Here is a 19,483-nt window from a genome sequence, read left to right as displayed (position 1 = left end):
AACGGACCTTGAGCTTTAGCCTAAAACAAAATCAAACAAAGCCCAAACCTGCCTTTCCCCTCCCCATCCAGCTTGATCTGGACTGACTTAGAAATAGCAGTTGTTGGCCTGTGGGTTATTCAATAATCTGCAAGTTAAAATCAAGAAAGCTGTTTTTTGGGTATTTTTGGCATTAGGTTTTCAGTGTTCAAGACAGCTAAGTCTTAGGCAGTCTGGCAAAATAAAAAAATTAATAAATTAAAAAAAAAAAAGTAAGTACATCTGGTTTCCAGTCCTGTAGGAGTTAAAGGAGAAAGATCCTTGTTCTGCATGGATTTTATTCTTTGTGTTTGGGTCTGGTGGGTCTTTTTTGTCTGGGGTATTTTTTTGGTGGTGTTTTTTTTTTTTTTTTTACCCTGATTGGATTCTGTCACTACCCAATTTTGGAGGAATTTTCTTCAGGGAATAATTTGCTGGTTGCCACAATCCTTTTGTTACTGCTGTGCACTACACTGCTTCCTTGAATAGCAACCTTAAAAAAAAAAAAAATGCATCAGCTTTCTTGGCCTCACAAATTCATCATCAGCTTTTAATTCTGTCAAGGCCACCCCTTCATCTGGCAAATCACAGGAACGTCTGTGGTGTGAATTGGACACGTTCTGTGTCACGAAGGCAGCTTGGGAGCTCTGTTCCCCACCTGCCTGCTCCTTGCTCCAGCTGCTGGAATCCTGGGCCCAGTGAGGACTGGTGTCCAGCCAAGTGGCCACCACAGCAGGCACCTTCACCTGGGTTCTCCTGGGTCTCAGAGCAATCTGTTCCACAAGCCTGTTGGTTTCACTGTTAAATGTCACAGGACTTCTCTGTGAGGAAGAGTTTGCTTATGATTTTTAATTAATTCCATGCATTTTTTTTCCCTCATGCCCCTATCTTATCCACTGAAGTGTTATCTTTGGACAGTAAGAAACACTGAAATATTTGTATAGATTCAGCTGCACTGCTTGGAAGATTTGTCAGGTGGTAACTTAAGGCCACCTGAGAGACATCTCTCCAGGCTGAGAACCCTTCAATTAACACAGGCTGTGTTAATTGAACCCATATCTGTCCCCATATCTGTTGGCTATAATCACAACAATGACTGCTGCTGTGTCTTATCCCCTGTGCCAAAGTTATTGCTGTGATAAGCAATTTACATCTTAAAATATTTTCGGTTGGAAGAAACCTCAAAGCAGTAGTTCCAGCCTAATTTGTTTTTATATAGGTTTTAATTTGTGCAAGTTAAGGATTTTTTTTTTTTTTAATGAGAATTGATGAAGAACATCTATAGGAAAATTCATACTGGCAAATTTATTTTAATTCTTTCCACTTGCCAAATTTCTCATGTGGGTTTATGGTGGTACGATAGCTACTCAGTCAGGTTTGAAAGAAGTCTGTGATAAAAGAAACTTCAGAGTAACTCATGATTCTCTGTCAAGTGGAAAAAAACATGAGCCAGTCTGAGGCAAAGCAGCAGATCTGGTTTTTGGTGTAGGAACTCACATGTGATGTGTGTTTGTTACAGGGGACTATTTCCACTTGCTGATGTCAGTGCCGCTGTTAATGAGCTGCCCACAGCCCTCAGAAATGTTGATTTCAGATTTCCACACCTCTTTGCCGGCAGACTGCACCTGGTGGGATGCTGTGCTGGGCTGCAGCACGGGGCTCTCAGGCTGTGCCCCAGCGTCAAGTCAGGGTCTTAAATGGACCTCAGCACTTCTGGCTGGGATGCTGTAGGGCAGAGACTGGGGAAAAAAAGCTTCATCTTTTCCATCCTCTTTTGTCGGGAGGGGCTTCAGGTCAAGGCTGTGAGTTGCTCCTCCTCCTCGGTCAGAGAGGGAACCCAGGAGATTTCTTATCCTCTAAGATGCTGCCAGGTCTGAGACCACTCATAATACATGATAGGACAAGAGGGAATGGTCGTAAACTGAAAGAGGGTGGGTTTAGACTGGACACAAGGAAGAGATTCTTCCCTGTGAGGGTGGTGAGGCCCTGGCACAGGGTGCCCAGAGAAGCTGTGGATGCTTCAGCCCTGGCAGTGTTCAAGGCCAGGCTGGATGGGGCTCTGAGCAACCTGGGATAGTGGAAGGTGTCCCTGCCCATGGCAGAGGGTTGGAATTACATGATCCTTTCCAAACCAAGCCATTCTGTGATTCTATGATCAGTCCCCCTGTGTCTATCCTAGGGTGACTTTAACTTGAAGCAATACACCTGCTATTATGCAGCTCGGATGACACGGGGATGGAGCTAACTGGGAAGCTCAGGGAAGAGTGCACTGAATTATTTAATTTCTACAATGCTTGAATACATTTTTCTTTCCTAGAGTGTTGTTTGAATTACCACCCCCTCCCCCCCTCTTTTTTTTTTTTAATACTTATAGAGGTTGAATGTCAGAGCTGGTCTTTTCTTGCTCATAATGTTTTCTCTTGAATTATTTTTTAATAGTTTTTTTTGTGCCATGCTAGATTTGCCTAAATAAATTGCCTTGGAAAACTAACTTAACTAAAGCGTTAAGACACTGAAAAACTGGGCTGCATACAGAAGAGATTTTAGATACTTAAAGTAAATTCAGGAGTTTCAGGATATGCATGCATGTGCTTGGTGATGGGAAATGAGTTAATTTTCTATATTCCTAACTCGTTCCTTTCTTCTCCAGCACTGTTTGCCTGGGAAAACAATGATTGCCTTTCAGCCTTTTCTTCCCTTTCAAAGAAGGGGATTTAGTCAATGGGACTATTTACATGCAAAACGTGAAGCATATGCGTAAGTGCTTGCAGGACCGCGGCCTTTCATTGTCGCTAAAGCAGCGCTGCTTTCCGGTGGCAGATGAACTTGTCATTTTAAAACTCATAATAAACAAAATTAAGTCATTGCGGGCAGGTAATTAGGCTTCAGAAAAATAAACAAGCTTTAAGGAGTTTAATAAATGTTTTCCTCAACCCCACCAACTGAGAAAAATAAGGCACTGTCCTCTGGATTATTGCAAAAGTGCAGAAATAGACATATTGAAATAAAATGGGCAGTGATGGGAAGTGGGGTAAAATCGCTCCTGGTTGTGTTGAAAGCAAAGCTTTGAATAAGATGCTGAGAGAATTGGGTTTTCTCTACTTAGTTTATTACTAGCTTTGACTTATTTTCCTGCCCGTACTGCGGGACCTGCAGATACTGCAGAGCTCTGCTGACCACAGGTTCGCTGAGTGTATTTTCTGCTGTGTAAAGCAACAACAAAAGCTCGACAACCAAAATTTCCAGCCACTCTGTTGTCGTTCAGCCAGATAGCTTTAATTTTCTTATTTGGGTAGATTACCCAAAGCATTCTATTTCTGTCTAATCTGGTGACCTCAGAACACAACAGATAAGGAAATTTGCTTATCAAGATATATGGTGGAAATAGCTGTAAGTGCGAGAATATGTTGCAATGCTCATGCTCTTGTTAAGGCTCCTTGAGGTGAGAAAAGCTTTGCTGAGAACAATTTTCCGTGTAATCTTCATGTTGTAAGTATCCTACTTGAATTGTACTGGGATCTAATTTAAAAAAATCATGTTTTCCTTGGGTGTTCAGCCAGGATTTTTTCAGTGTGTAAATATTCAAGCCTGAGGTAGGCTGTAAAAATCCCTGGCTTCCTAGAGAGCCTCTCTGCCTTGCTCATCTCCCATCCTCATGGCAATAACCAAAACCATTCCAAATAAAGCTGAGGGATCACAGTGCTCCTTACTACAAGCAAGGGCTGTATGTCCTATTCCTCTTGTACAGGCACTGAACACATTTTGAAAGCTAGACAAATAATAACCCTATCAAAATAAACCAATTTAAAATGGTAGCAAATAAAAGAGGGATACAATCATGTGCTCCTTTGCCTGACTAATGTTTCTATGTGCTTCAGCCCTCGGTCTTATTGCCTTTATGAGATTTACATAAATTAGTCATCACATTTTATCATTTTCCTTTTACATATGTATGGCTGTTAGACGTGTGTGAAAAAATGTCATGAGTATCAGAGGTCTATTTGCATTAGAATTTCCAGTGGAAATGTCAAGTATGACCTTTCCCTTGTCCGGGTGGCTAATCCCATTTGAAATTCCTGCCATGCTCCTAGGGAGGGTCACTGCGCTTGTGAATTCAAGCGCAGCACCTGCCGCAGCCTCTGCTCCTCCTCTTCCTCCCCGAGCTCAGATGACGGAGCTGGCAGCCCGCAGAGCCCGGCTGATGCTCGGCCGTGCTGCAGTTCACTGCGATCCCTACTCCCCAGCTATGGGGATAAAATGCCTTGTTGCGATTTCTTTTTTTTTAAAAAAAATTTGTCGGCATGTTGTTTTTGGAGGGTTTAAAGACCATAAAGAAAAGTCGCAGCAGACAGATTAATGATGACTTTTGAAATACAGGTTTGGTGATTTGGAAATTCTAGGGCAGAAAAATAAGATTTTTTGACACGTTAAGATAAAAAAAGGCAAGAATAAAGATGTATGGAGGTTCATAATGGGTAAGAGATGCACCTTTCATGATGAGGGAGTTGAAGCCTTCCCTTGTGGTTGTAAATCAATCTGTAAGCAGGTGCAAATATATTGGCAGGATATTCACATGTAATAAACTAACCCTTGCTTTGCCACTCCGTTGGTCTGTTGACAATTTCCCATTACAGGAAGTGGTTTTGATATTCAGAGCAAATCTGCTCTTGGGTTATAATGTCTATTTCTATCACAGTGACTTTTTAATCCCATTGTATTCTGAGGGGATTGGAAGTAAAATTTCCTGCAGTCTACAGGAAAATAACTTTTATAACCTTTCTTATCTCCAATTACATTTTATTATTTTTTAGATGTTAGTTTATTTAAATATTTACTTTGGGAAATAACCATCAGAGATTAAGTTCTTGGTTCCTGTAGTCATGTGGGTATTGTCTGTTTATGGCTGCTTTCTGAACCAGCCCTCAGTCAAATAATTTTCTATCAGACTGGAGCTGTATTGGCAAAATAAGAAGCACTGGTGCCTTCGTAATCAGTTCCTGAAATTAGAGATAGCATGGTGAGTTCCTGGGCCTCCTTCATCTTATATAAAGTTTGATTAAAGCACAAACCCAAGATAGTGGGAATGCCAAACTTGCTTCTGATTCTGCTGCCAGACTGCCCCATGAGCTGTAGCAAACAACCCATTTATAATCCCTAAACTTTACGCCCCTCTATGAATCGACAGTAATTCCGCGTAATGCGTGGAGGAGGCTTGGTGCATGGAGATTCTTAGGGGGAAAAGAAATTACCTTTGCAAATAAAATTCAACAGTAGCTTGTGTAACACTGCTGGGAACTTGTGCAGCTCACTCCTGCTCCTGGTTTGGACCTCCTGGCCTGGGTGGGGACCTGGTGCCCATGGGATGCTGAGATCCACAAGGAGCCTACCTGCTCCCCTGACTCACGGACAGCTTTCCACGCATGGCTTACACGGCACTGCCGCGTGTAAAACCAGCACGCTTCAGTTACTGCGTGACAGAAGGATGGGCACTCTGGGTGACCAAACCAGCCACCGTGCCAACTCAGCTATTCCCTTTCCAGCCTAAGAGGATCCCCTTCCTGCAGCACCTGATTGAAATCAGTCCCATCACCTTATTTTTCCCAAAGTCTGAGCATTTGTCTTACAGCAAGTATTTTGGTGGGTGATCTGCACTCTGATACAGCATAACCTTCAGTGCTTTTCCTGAGGAAGTGACTGTACTGACAAATGAAGCGTGTTTATCTGCTGAATAGAAAAAAATACAAGTAAGAAATGTATTTGACCGGGAGGTGACTCAGTATGTGACAGGTGGGATGCTGGTTACATATTTTCCTTAAGGAGTGGTAAAAGATGACAGGAACAAATCTGTCATGTCCTCCCAGGGTGTGTACGTGGGCAATGTGAATCAATATATTACAAACATGGACATCGTGGTGGGTGGTTTTAAACTCAGTGCTCCGAAATCACTGGGGACTAAAGCCAAGGTCTTTAGGCGACCTCCAGCCCTAATGCACTTGGCTAAACACTCCCCTTAGCTTCCAGTAATGGCTAGATGTCTAAGCAAGCACAGTCAGGACCAAGTCCAGTGAGAGCAGGGCAGCTTCCTTTGCAAAAATTCTTGTTTCATCATGTTCTCTGTGTGTGTTTATCTGAAAACAGAACATATTCTTGAAATGACTAGTTATTGTCTGCTAACAGTTTCTGAGTCAAGAGCTCTGCTTGCCTCTCTAGGGAGCAGCAGGGCCTGCTGCCAGCACAGCACCTGGAAGGAAGTCTGAGAAGGCTGTGGACATGGCAATTCCCCTTCTGTCTCTCTGAAAGTCTGCATGTGATACATCTGCAATTTGCGCCATCAGCTAGACAGGCCAGCACAAACCATAGCTGAGTGTAATGGGCAAACACCAGCTCATTAAAACTGTAGGAAACACATTTTTTTTTAAGCAGGAATTCTTGTATATCACTGTTAGTTTGTCAGGCCTTTCTGTGGAGCAGAGGAGAAAGGAATCCTCAAAGACTTGAAAGCTGAGCTTACCCTTCACAGCCAGCAGTGGAAACGGATGCAGTCCCATTCTCTTCCCCTTGTACTCTCTCATAACCACCTCTGGTACCCCACACTGCTCCTTCAGTAGGGATCTGACATGGATGAAAGGACAGGGATGATTGCTGTAGTGCCCTGAGCCCCTTGGCAAACACCTTTTTACTGCCTGGTCATTCCTATGTGCTCTTATGAGTATTCCCCATGTTGGACAGATGGCTCCAGCCAACTGGTCTCATGGGAAGTGTTCTCACATCCTCAAATCTTCCCGTAAGCCTTGCTTTTCCTTTAACACAGAGCCTGCTTCCTTAAATAGGAAGTTGCACTTAGAAGTGCAACCTCCTGTGAAGATTTAGGAGCCTCTCCAGGCTGCTGTATCTCTTCCAGGCACTGTGCTGATACAAACAGGCTGGGATTCTGATGCTGTGGAGACCTTACAAGGTAGTGGCCAGAGCCTCTGTAATAAAACCCTTCTGCTTATTATTGGCTTCCTGCAGCTTTCACACGCTACGATCCAGCAGAAAACAGCCCTTCTCCAACAACACCATTTCCAGTGGCTTCACCCACTTGCATTGAAAATTCAAGTCAGATCAGAAATACTCTTTAGTGCCGTGTTAGTAACAAACACTTCATGATGTATCAGTTAAATTGCATGGGTGTGACACGACATGATTGTACTTCAGGAAAGCAGAAGACAAATAGGGTCATAAACAATTTTTATAGTGCTGGGAGTGGGAAGAGGGAATTTAACATTCTAAGGCATAATATTGCATTTGAGCTACAGATCTGTCCCCCTCTCTCTTACTCCGGTCTCCTGAGATTGCTGTACCATAGAGCAGCACTGTAAACCAGCAATCCTCTGAATGGTCAGGTAAAATACTAAATACTCCAGGTTGAGGGGATTTCCTCTTGGTACATGAGTGGCATAATTTACCTCCTTTGTTTATTTATTTATTTTTAAATATGGTTGCTGTTTTGTTCTTATAAAAGAAATTAAAAATTTTTAAAAGAACAGGGTGACATATGGTCTTTCTGAGGAAATAAGAGGACTAGAAATAAGGGGTTTGCTGTTGTGCCCTGGAATCTGTGCCCTGAGATATTGCCAATGTCACTGGTAATCTCTGAGATCTGACCTGTACCAACATAGCATGAGTGGAATTCAGGTGTAGTCCATTGCCTTCCTGGCTCACTTGGATAAACAGGAGCTAATTAATTGTCTTGTTGGCTTGTGAGGTCGCTGTCAATCAAAGGAAAAACTCCCCGATTCTGACCTCATAAAGGTTTAAATCCTAATCTGTTAATTCCGTCTGCAAGATACTTCTTCATGTGTTCAGAATTTAGGTCTAAAGTTGCCCCCAACACACAAATATTTGACAAATGCTGCTAAGTACTAGATAAAATAAATAATAGATTGCATGACAAGTAGGGCTTTTTTTTTTTAGATTTCTCTATTTTATATTACTGTGATTTCAAACATATGTGGTTAAGCTTATCAGATTTCTAAAAATGAATGTTCTATAAAAATCACACTGGGCCCCTCAGCTGTGTTTTCCTCTATTATTTATAGACAAATTGAAAACAAATGGTCTTCTCTCTTACAAAAACAAAAAAGCACAATGAAATGGAAGCAGCTGTCAGAATGTGCTTTTCCTCCCAAAGTAATCTGTAGCACAAACTAAATCGGAGATTATTTCCTTTAATCTGAAGTGCGTTGCCATTTAATGGTGGTTTTGGTGGCAATTCCGATGGAAGCTGAAGGGAAAAGTGTCAAGACTGTCGCAATGGGAGAGAGCTCAAAGGTCCTTTTTGGGCCACGCCACACATGTGCAGTGCTGTACTGTTGGAAGGGGCGTGAAGGAGACTCCTTGGTCGTTAGAAAACAAGATACACAAATTTAAGGGGTGGATAGTTTGGAGCCAGATTCATGCCTCCTAAGGGGGACCTATACCCAATAAAACATCTGGGAAAGGATTTGGAGCTCAGAGGGGACACAAGTGCAGTTAATGCACTGAAGTACAGCATTCCCTCTGGCTGCCTGGGCTTTTAAGAGGATGCTGGAAAATGGGAGATTGCAGAAAGCTTGTGAGTGGTTTAAAGGCTTATATTTTGCATGGCAAGAAGGTGATCAAGAATTCCATGTATTTAGCTTATCAGAAAGAAAGGCTGAGGAGTGAGTTGACTATGGCACTTTAAACACCTTTGTGGAGAGGAAATATGTACTAAAGGGCTCCGCAATTTAGCTGGCTAAGTCACAAGACTGAACTTGAAACCAGAAAACTCAGAGCACAGGCATGTATCTTTAGCAGGGATGTTTAGTAACCACTATAATAAACCACCGAGGAAAGTGATAAATTCCCCAGCTCCTGATTTATTCAGGTCAGGGCTGCAGCCCTACTTGGAAGCGGTGCTTAAACCAAACATGAGCTGCTGGGATGAGCAGAGAGGTAACCATGATTAAATGGCCTCTTGTACAGGAGTGTGAGTGCAGTCCATTCCAATAGTAGATGGCAGCCTGAACCTGCTGTGAAAATCACCTCACAGGACAGGGCCACAGAGCAAATATCATCCTTAGAAATAACTCTACATGGCACTGGCAAGTGTTACATAACTCCTTGCTGGATCACGAGGCTACTGTAGTTCTTCCAGGTTTAGGTTCTGTTGGAGAAGGTCCAGCTCGAGCTTTTATTTCTACCCTGACTTCAAACTCAGACACTCAAACTTCTATTAGCAAACAAAACCATCCTTTTTTTTTTTTTTTTTTTTTAATTAGAAAAGAAAGCTGCTGAATTTTACTATAGTTACCTTTTATGAAATAAGCACACAAACTTTTATAAAACAAGCATCCTTACAAAACCTCTGGTACCAGATGAACTAATCTGCTCGAGTTGCCCGAGTGTGTCTATTTGCCTCCAGACAATATTCTCTGTGAGCCTGCTAAGAACAGTGACTGCATGGAAGTGAGCAAAAGGTGGTAGAATAAAGTTTACAATGGGAGGGGCAAGAAATCAAGATGATGAATGAATGCTTTGATAGCGTGGAAAGTTGTTACATTTCTGAAAGCTGAAGCAAGGGCAACAGGGAAAAAAAAAAAGATCCACTCTATAACCTTTGATTTTAAAATAACTCTGTGTGCGTCGCTTGCAAGGTGTCTCTATTTCTGAATTTTAGCGCCTTCAAGGACCGAAAGCTTCTGCTTATCTGATTGCATTTTTTGTGCTCCATAGTGTCCAGCTTTTCATCCCATCTCCACGAGGCACCACGATTAATCAATACAAGTCCAAGCAGCTCTATGAAAGCCTGGACTAGGAAGAACTCTGACATCCCCTCACATTATTATTAGTTAAAAAAAAAAATTACTTACTTTTGGTGGCCATTGAGTGCTTTTTCAGCAGCAGAGAATCTGTTGCTCTCCACTGATCTAATAACCAAACTCTGAGTGGGACATCCCCCAGTGGCATCAGGTCAGCTGTATTTTCACAGTGCTTAGTGAAAATGTGGTGGTGTCTCCTGGTTGCTTCTCCTTTCCATACAGTGCTGAACAGAACAGGATTATGGCCTCAAAAGCAAAATCTCCAGCTTCTCAACAACATGCAGTGTGTGATAATAGTTGCTCATATATTATAACAGTCATATGTGATAATATATGACTTGTTATTTTAGAGACAGGAACTTGAGTGAGGGTGATGAAGCAAGCTAATTCATGCTCTGGAATTGGTATATGTAATCGTGTTACTTGGAGAACATTCAGCATGCTCTGAAGCGTTGTCCAGGGTTACTGTCAGGGACAAGCTTGTGGCCAGAAGGAGCTGCTGTACTGATAATGTATGGCAAATCCTTAAAGAAAAAGGAATCCAAGTTAGAACTAGTTAGAAACTGAAATATCTTATCTAGATAAGGTGCTTTGCCACGCCTTCTATTTTATTTTTGGATCCTTCTGGCAAAACCACACAGTTAATGGCCATGACTGAAGAAAAATATCCATTAGCACAGCGCTACTGTGTGGTATGTGCTCCGTAGCCATTACTTTCAGAAATCACTTCGTTTAGGGCACTTCCTTGTGACTTTTCTCTCAAACACACCCTATTAACAATGCACTTTGTCTCCGACTGTATTGCAGCTGATGATAAACAGATGGATCTCGGTCACTGGATGAATATGAGAAAGCTGCTGGAGCATGGTATGGTTCGTATTCCCATCCAGCTGCCTCGGGCTTCTGTCCTCTTGAAATCCTGCTGAATAGCGAAGGCTTCTAATTAGGGTGAGGTTGAGGGTCTCTTTCTGCCCATATATCACTTTCTTTGGCAGGGCTTCCATGGACTCGCAAGAGGGAAAATGCAGGATGCTGTCAAAACAACGTCTTCTTCGGAGTGACCTGAAGAAAAATGGGGTTTGTGTGAAAGCTGGCTCTTTGAGGCAGGGTGGGGAAGGGGAAAGAGGAAAGAACGATGGTGAAAATCGTTGGCATCTCCCCTAAAGCAGCTCCTGGCGTGCAGATGGGTTTGAAATGATGCTGCGAGGCACTGAGGACACAAGCCAGTATCACAGGCTGCAGCAGCACTGCGTGCACATGTGCGACCATTAAGCAGTGATCTCTGGATTGCGCTTTCGGCTCTTTTAAGATTTTAATGGTTTTTTTTAAGGATAACTTGAAGGTTTTTTTGTTTTTTTTTTCATGTTAAAGTTCCTTCTCGTGGCAGTAAGGTCGAATGCGAGAAGGTTTTATTTTCTACTGTGGCGAGAAGATTTTATCTGTGTGAAGCTAAGTGGTCTGAGGTGATTTTAAGTGCATGGAAATCTGTAGGAAGTACACTTCTACGTGGCTGATGCCTTGTGAGGCTGGAATGGAGCCCTGGCACTGCCTAGATGCGCTAAAAGCACCTGCCAGCCTCTTGGACAGGTGTTTTTGCCCCAGTTTTTAGAAAGCGGCGGCCACAGCGAACAAAGCGGGTGTTGAAAGAACAGAAACCGGAGTCACTGGCTGAGCCCAGCTCACCGCAAAGGTGAGGAGGGGACGCAGAGTGACACTTTTCCCCTGAGGCGCTGAGGGCGGGCGGGCGCCGCTGCCGGGCCCCGGCGCCATCCCCGCCCTCAGGGCAGCCGAGGGGCGGCGGGGCGGCGTTCGGCTCCCTCGGGGACCCGCGGTGCCGAGCCCGCTGTGGAGATGGCTGTGAGCCGGGCGTTTTCCAGCAGCCCTCTCCGCCGGGACCACGCCGGGAGGCGCGACAAGCCCGGCTGCGGCTGTGCCTGGCGCTGCCCAGGGTGAGGTGATGCGTGGAGCCGCCTCGGTTGTCTCTGTGGGGAGAACCGCGCCCCAGCCTCCACGTGTGTGTTTCCAGATGGGCCAGAAGGCTTGGGCACTGCCGTGGCGCAGGCTCGTGGGGTTTTATCGCTGCGCCGAGACACTTTGCTTATCCTCGGAAAAGTTGCCCCGCTGGGTTCTTTCCGCTCCCCGCCGAGCTGATAGCCCGCACCTCCCCGGCAGCAAACAAACCCTGCCGCTCCCCAAAGGCCGGGACGCATCCCGAGTCCCGCCTGGAACGGGGTCACTCAGCTGCCTGCACTGACCCGCTCCTCCAGCTGCAGCCCCCGGCGCCTCGAGCTGCGGCACGCCCTCCCAAAAAGTGGTGATGTGTGAAGAGACAAATAGGAGCTGTAGCAGGGGAATCTCGTGTCCCGCTCAGTAATGTCTGAAAACCAAAGGGAGGTTAAGATGGGTGTTAAAAATTTACAGTAAAATCAAAATCTAGTTCTGGAATGAAGGTGTACTTCCCCACTATTTTTTCCTCGCTGTAGGGATCATCACGGTTAAGGTAAATCTAATTTTAGAGGGACATTTAAAATATATCCAAGACTGATCCTACTGGAGGGACGTGTGGACAGCTATTTAAAATGAGCCTCTTGCAGTGTCTGTGAAAATCAGAGGTTTGCCTTGTTTTATCATTACCTTTTCTTGATTGTAGATTTGCTGGAGGTTTGCTGCATACAGGAAGGCAGACCTGTTGTTTCCATATATTTTTTTCTTTTTCTCTTTTACATCTTATTGCTCACTCAAACAAGCCCCAGATGGTCACTTTCGTGCTGATTTCACCACTGTCTTCTAAGCTGTTTCTGGAAAGTTACAGGAAAACCCTAAAATATATTTCTCACCTCTAGGTTGGTATATTTCTAAAATATGTATTGGGACTGAATATTTTCAAACACAGGCTCAACAGAGCATTTATTTCTACTGAACCATGAGAAATAATCATAAAGGCTTTCTTGGAGTGTGTTTTGTACATGAGTTCAAATGATTTTCAAATAATTTCAATAGTTTTTTAACAGAATGATGCTCAGAATTTTTTTAGGTGTGAGAAATATTTATTATGTGACATTTCCCCTTAGTAATTGAAAGTATTCTTATCTACGTGTAAAATTGATGTTGGTATCAATGTATATAAATATTACACACATCTCCCAATTTGCTCCTCTTACTTGCATTACAATACTTTTACATTATGCTCTCATGTGTTGCAGTAATCTCTCACCTTGGGAGGGGAAAAAAAATCACCTGCACATCTGTCTCCACTCTTGGAATAATAAAACCTTTATGCACCTATGAATTTTCCTCTCCAAACACCAACACCAAACCCCTCAGATGGGGCTGCACGGAGAATTTAAAAGTAGGATGCCCTGTGGCAGTTAATTGTGGCTAATGCGGAACCCAGGAGGAAGAGGAAATGATTTTATGACTGTAAAGTGGAAAAAAGGACAAGTCAACTGGGCTGGGAAGAGGAGCTGCTGTGTGCAGGGGAGCCTCAGGCTTTTGGCGTGGTTGCAGGAAATGGGCTGAAAGCATCATGAGGGGCGCCCACAGATGCACTCAGAGACGTATTTAGGTCACTGACACTCTGAAAGCTTTATGCTTTTTGAGCCCAGGGGCTGTGACAAAGGCCTGTATACCCAGAGTGAAGGCTAGCATCCATCCGTGGCTGGCCTTATTGTATCCACAGGAATTTCAGATCAATGAAGGATGTTAGCAATTATGTGCTGAAATAACTAAGTACAATGGGATGAGGTAAGGAAAGCGATTCAGCCTTGAATTTGAATTTCTTTTGGTTTCAGTCAGTTTGTGCCAACACCCCTTGCAATGCGGGCTGAGTCTCTGGGGCTGTCCTATATTGTTAGGACAGGAAATTTGAGAGACATGAGTTTAGCAGCCAGCATGTGTGGATGCGATGTTTTCCCTGTGTACGGGCCGATTTTGCTGCTTGGACACATGAGGTATCTTGTGAATGTGATGCTGATTCCTCGCTTTTGGCACAAGATATTTTATAGCAGGTGTTGCTCTGGTTTTTAAGCCTGAGAAATGTCGCTCAGCTTCTTGCAGAGCTCCAACCCCTGGTGGGCTGTGAAGAAAGTCCCATGTGCCGCCTCATGCTCTGCTTGTTCCCTGTGGTTCTTTCCGCTTGTGATTCCCAAAGGGCCAAATGCAGGGCTGTGTGCCTGACCCCTGTATCCAGGCCACTGGGGCAGACTGAAGGAAGGAGGAGGAATTCCTTTGAAGTTGTGGAGCTGCTCCCCAGTAGCTGACTGGAGCCCAGTGGTGGGTGCAGCGTCCCATCCTCCTGTCGCTGCCTCCCTGGAAAGGATCTGATTCCCGCTGCTCCCTGCAGTGCAACCACACCAGTTCCACTGCAGTGCAGTCTTCTCCCAATTGCAGAGCAGTGGGCTGAGCAACTTCAGGATGACAGACACTCACAGAAAACCCCATTAAAGGCTTCCTTTCTTAAAAGCCAAAACACACGCTAGGAGAGCCTGGAGTCTGTGACTTCCAGTTAGGGCAGTTAATCAAAACGTTTGCCATGTATTGTGTGAGCTCCTTCACAGTTTGTGCATTTATCTTTTTAACATCTGCAGAACAGCATGGCTTGGATAGGTTTCTGTTACTACTCCGAGCCTGCATTGGCTCTGGAGAATGAGTGAAGAGGAGCCAGACAACATAAAGGGCAGGCAATCAAAGCTTTTGACTCTTAGATCCTCGCAGATGGGCCTTCTGATGAAATGACTAACAACTGCTGCCAGATCAGCAAGTAGCAACCACAAGGCACCTGTATTTATTTAACTTTCATTTTTCCAGATAACTTCTCTTTATGCTCTTGGAGTTTTAACTATGGATTATAAGTCATGAGGCTTCCTTCTGATCTCCCTAGCACAAGTGCAAAATGAGTCACTTGAGATTGGTTGGCGATAAGAGTTCTTCTACTGTACAAGTGGTGGATGCAAAGGCAGGAGGATCAGGCCGAGGTGCAGATGATGAGTCCAGTGTCGAGTTTGTTTCAAACATATTTATTGCCAGCCTCTGGGGTGAAGCTTTCTTAGGGCACGCACCAGAGGGAGGAAAAGTTTTTAGCAGCAGCCTTTGTTGTGAAAATAAATAAATAAAAGTCAGTGACCTCATTTATCTTCTCCAAATGGCTGTGCATCTCGTGAGTTTGGCTTTGCAGAGACACTGTCTGCAGCCAGGGCCCCCCAGCTGCTCCAGCCTGCCCGGGTGAAGCCCTGGGTGAGGGGCAGCCAGCTTCCCTGACTTTGCAGCCGCCTGCCAAAGCCGAGATGCTGCCAGATGCCTCGGGCTACAAACCTCGCACCTCAGAGCCCTCGTCCCAGGAGTGACTCGCAGGTGGTGTTGCCAGCAGCTCCACAGGAGCTCCGTGGCTCGGGCCATTATGGAAAGGAACAAAACCGCGGATGTGGCTGTGTCCCAGGATGACCTGGTGGGGCTGGCTCCAGCAGCTCCACTGCCTTGCGCAGGCACAGGCTCCAATTGCCTGGTGGCCCCAGTGCCAACCCAGCCCCGCTGCCAGACGCATGGAGAACTCTTCTTGCTCATGTGTGGGGCTTCCTAATTCTTGGCTATCCTCTCACCTTCCTTGAAGGTGCTCATCCAGAATGTGCCATGCTGTATATTGGCTTCCATCAGGACAGGTTAGAATGTGCTTTGTGGCTGCTGCTTTTGGGTGCTGTGAAGGGGCCCCCAGTGGGTGCCTGGCTGTTCCTGGAAAGCAGTCAGCTCCCCTGTTCCAGGAGTCAGATATCTGAGCAATGGCAAATGCCAGATCTCTAATTATTTCTGTATCAACCCCTGGATTTATAGCCAATGCTTTACCTGTGTGCTGTTGGTCACTGGTGGCTTTTGTTCACCAAATAACATCCTGCCCATATGTGTTGACACAGGATAAAGCTGGGGTTGTTGACACAGGATAAAGTCACAAAGCGAACCTGCTCAAGTTTTAGAACCAACGTTGCAGCACTATTGCAGCACTACCGTCAGACTTGGCCCACAGTTTTTAGCAATCCTTGCAGCTGTATCTGTCCTTCAGGATTTAAGGATATGCTTTGCTGTCTAAATGAGCACATGTATTCTCTGTCTGATAGTGGAAACTAGCTAGAACACAGAGTTCTGCCAAATTTGATCTTATATTTTTTTTGTATGTCTACAGCAAGATCTGATAGTTTTAAAAGGTTTTCATGTGACTTTTGCTGGAATGGTTTTCTTCAGTCACTTCTGTCTACGCTCTCTTCTGAGTCCAACTATGATGAGGAGGCCACATAGCTGATTTAAGTACTTCAAGCTAGTGAAATTAGACCAAACTGATTAAGGGCATGTGCGGCAAGCACAGCGCTTGAAAGCCAACCAGCTGTTACCTCCTGAGAAATGTTCTTATGAGGGTCTTGGAATTCTGATCAATCCCAGGTTTTCAGTATCATGATTGTTTAAATATTGAGCTCTGCCTTATTGCTATCTTTAGGCTACAGGGTATCATCTGTCTTTTTTGAGGAATTCTGCAAGGAGAGAAATAAAATTGAGGGGAGTCAGGGGATGCTTGGTGTATCACCAAAGCAAGAGTGGTCCCGTATTTCCCCAGTTCCTCAGCTGATTTGTTTACTTTAATGGGCCTTCTTTTTCTGGAGTCACCTCCTGCAGGGATTAGTTTGGATTTGAATTTATGCAAATAGGGGAAGTGTATTGCATTGTCCTGAGTCATAGTCATGGAATGAAATGCTGTTTTTGCTCATGGCTTAGAACTGAGCTTAAATGTGACTTTCCTGGGCTTTGTGCATTTAAAAAAAATCAAGTTTACTTTTGCATTAACATCACATGGAAAACTCAAATTTCCTTGTTTGTTTTTAAGATAAGGGGGAAAAGTTAGGAACAGGATATACACTAGCCACACTCATTACTCGTAGATGAACAGCTTCAGCCAGGAAGTAAAAGTTGTGTGTGTGATGAGGTAGGATGGAATGAGGCATCACTCATGTCCTTTGTGGTGCTTCAGTTGGTGATATTGATGAGGAGTCATGATGGAGTGCACAAATCCAAGACTTTGCATGGTTCTGGACACACTTTTGAGCATGGTGGGGGCTGGGCTGGTTTTGGGAGGGTAAGGTTGCTGTAGGAAATGCTTTTCAGTCGTGGCTTATATGGGATATACCAATGTTCTGTGAAGAGCTGGTTTGTCCAGGTTTATAGATAAAACACACCATTTACTTGTGGCAAAAAAATGCACAAAGGAGGCTGACAAAATCTTTATTTTTTTTTTTTTCCCTGTGTGGTTCCTGTACCCGTCAAGAGGATTTTATGAGATGGAGAGTGAGGTAGGTACATGGTTTCCTGCACTGTGCCTGAAAGGAGATGGATTTGTTAAGATTATTTTGACAGTGCATTTGTTGCTGTAAGGGAACATTTAGGAAATCCTGTTCGGTGTGTTTGAGTGAGGCAATCACCCTGATGCTCTTCCTCGTGGCAAACTGCAAGTAACCCTGCCTGGGAGCAGGGCACGCATTGCCCCATTCATAACAAAGGTGTCGAAACCCTCCGTGCACGGTGGTACCCGCCGTGGCTCTGCTGAGTCAGCAGCGGGGCCGCTTCCCACACCGTGCTGGAATTGCGGCAGCGCTCCCCTTATCTCCCGGTGGGCAGGGAAAGGGCACAGCAGAGGCAGAGCTGAGAGCGAATGCCCGTGTAGGGAGCAGGATTCCCATTTATCTTCAGCTTTGCTGCCCTGCCCTGGCTGCTGGTTACGTGACAGCGTTCCCTTTGCTGTGCCATTAGCTAATTGTCCCTCAGACTGCCTGTTAACGAGGTAATTTGCCGCATCTGCTTCCACTTTCCATGTCATAGACAGTCGCCGGCTTTGCAAAATGTTTTGTGTTTGTCAGGCTGCTCTGCCTGCCTGGAAATGTTTTGCCTGCTCAAATTTTTTCGGCTCATACCTTAAGGACTTGTTACTAGGTAACAGAGTTCCATTTGCCAATTGCCCACTATTTCCTTCTCACCGTATTACAGGCCTGATTATTAACATTTAGTTCAGAGAAATTGCTGTCATTATGTGAAGTAACTTCCTTTAGAGGTTACTCATTAACCTTAGGTATTTTACTGTGCAATTATAATTGCCAAATGCCATAGGCATGGAAAACCTTTGAACTCCTCAAGGTATTAGTGTATGGGAGAAATTGTATCAGCTGTGATTTTTATTCATTCTCCATCCTCACCCCACCTCCTCAGTTGTTTTTCCTTTTGACTGTATTCTCCTTCCACTCCTGTTGGCATGCTGGATAGCATGCAGGGCCTGCTTAGCTGCTGGAGAAGGGAATGTTTCCTTCTGGAAGGGAATCAGCCTCTCCTGTTCCCCTTCAGATCTGAGATTAGCCCTAGTCAGCTCAGGGGGCCCATTATCTGCTTTGCAGTGTGCCACTAGGAACAGAATTTAATCCCTTGCCCTTGCATGAAAAGTGAAATAATTGGAAAGTTGTGTGGCACGCTCCATGCTGTTAACATGTAGTTTCCCAGCATTTAGGATGGCTCTTCCATGTTTGCTTTACGGAGATTTTTGATTCTACTGCTCTAGATTGTGTTCAAGGAATGGAAATTTTCAGACAAAAAAAATTCTCTGCTTTTTTTTCTTTTATTTTCTATACAGACACAATCAGCTGCATACTAAGGTGTTTGCTTCAGGGCAACATGTGTTCTCTGGAAAAATCTTACTAAATATATTTGTCTTTCTCCCCTAACCCATTTCTCCTTAGAAGTCCATTGACATTCCTGGTAACTTGATGCCTCTGACAGGATAGAGCAAAGCTGTAGTGTGGGCCTGTGTCATCATGTGACTTCAGTGAGGAAATATATATCATACCCAGGAAATTAGGGAACAAGTGAGATATATACCTAGTGCTTAAACAGAATGAAAAAAAAAAAAAGAAAGAAAAATTACCCATTCCAACAGGAATGTTTTTGCATGGAGTCAGACTAAATTTTGATGGTAGGAACCAAAATGTGGTGGACAGGGAACATTAATCTGGTAAATCTTCCAAAATATAACATTAGGAAAAAACAGTGCTATAAATTTAAGAATAGGAAAGCGAAGGTGGGATTAACCAATGAGTCCTCTTAAGTCCTCCCTGGCAGCAGGGAGAATAAAACATTATCATGACAGAGCGACTTCTATCAAGCACTTGACTTAGTATTGCTCACCCCACTCTGCTCTGTGCATTTGATCTCAGCATGAGCTTTTGGGTTTTCTTGAAGGGGGAAAAGTGAGGAAAACCCCATAAAACCAGTATGTCCTTGTATGATGCATGCAGTACAATCTCCATGATGAAAGTGCTAAATCAGTACCATGGTATTATTAATAATGAAAAATGTTTAGTAACACAATTTCAGATAGTGCCCCAACCCTGTGGATTTTTTTTTTTTTTTTTTTGTAATCTGTTTCTTCTTTCATTCTCTAGAACAATTCTTTATCCTGATTTCAGTGGGTATTCTCATTTGGCTATGTGTCAGCTGTGACTTCTCAACTACTGTGTGTTGCAAAGAGCTAAGCAGTGGAATTTTTGGTGACATCTAATGTTGCTCTCCAGGATAAATTTAGCAATTCAAAAAGTCCAAGCAGTGCAGGAGGTGGGTAACACTTC

At 44.1% G+C, this 19,483-nt stretch overlaps 1 long non-coding RNA gene across 11 annotated transcripts in view; it reads left to right on the top strand.

The window, feature by feature from the left end:
- The first annotated feature begins 11,463 nt into the window (after positions 1–11,463).
- LOC144246137 (uncharacterized) overlaps positions 11,464–19,483 on the top strand; it is a 207,838-nt gene continuing 199,818 nt past the window's right edge. For 9 of the 11 annotated variants that reach the window (XR_014955237.1, XR_014955245.1, XR_014955240.1 and 6 more), the window contains exon 1: positions 11,464–19,469. This is a non-coding gene — a long non-coding RNA (uncharacterized LOC144246137). The remainder of the gene's footprint in view (positions 19,470–19,483) is intronic. The other 2 variants (XR_014955230.1, XR_014955238.1) reach the window with 2 other exon arrangements.

This window comes from Lonchura striata, chromosome 4 (assembly GCF_050655825.1).
Source record: "Lonchura striata isolate lonStrDom1 chromosome 4, ASM5065582v1, whole genome shotgun sequence".
Taxonomy (NCBI): Eukaryota; Metazoa; Chordata; class Aves; order Passeriformes; family Estrildidae; genus Lonchura; species Lonchura striata.
This window is presented reverse-complemented; position numbering and strand designations above follow the sequence as displayed.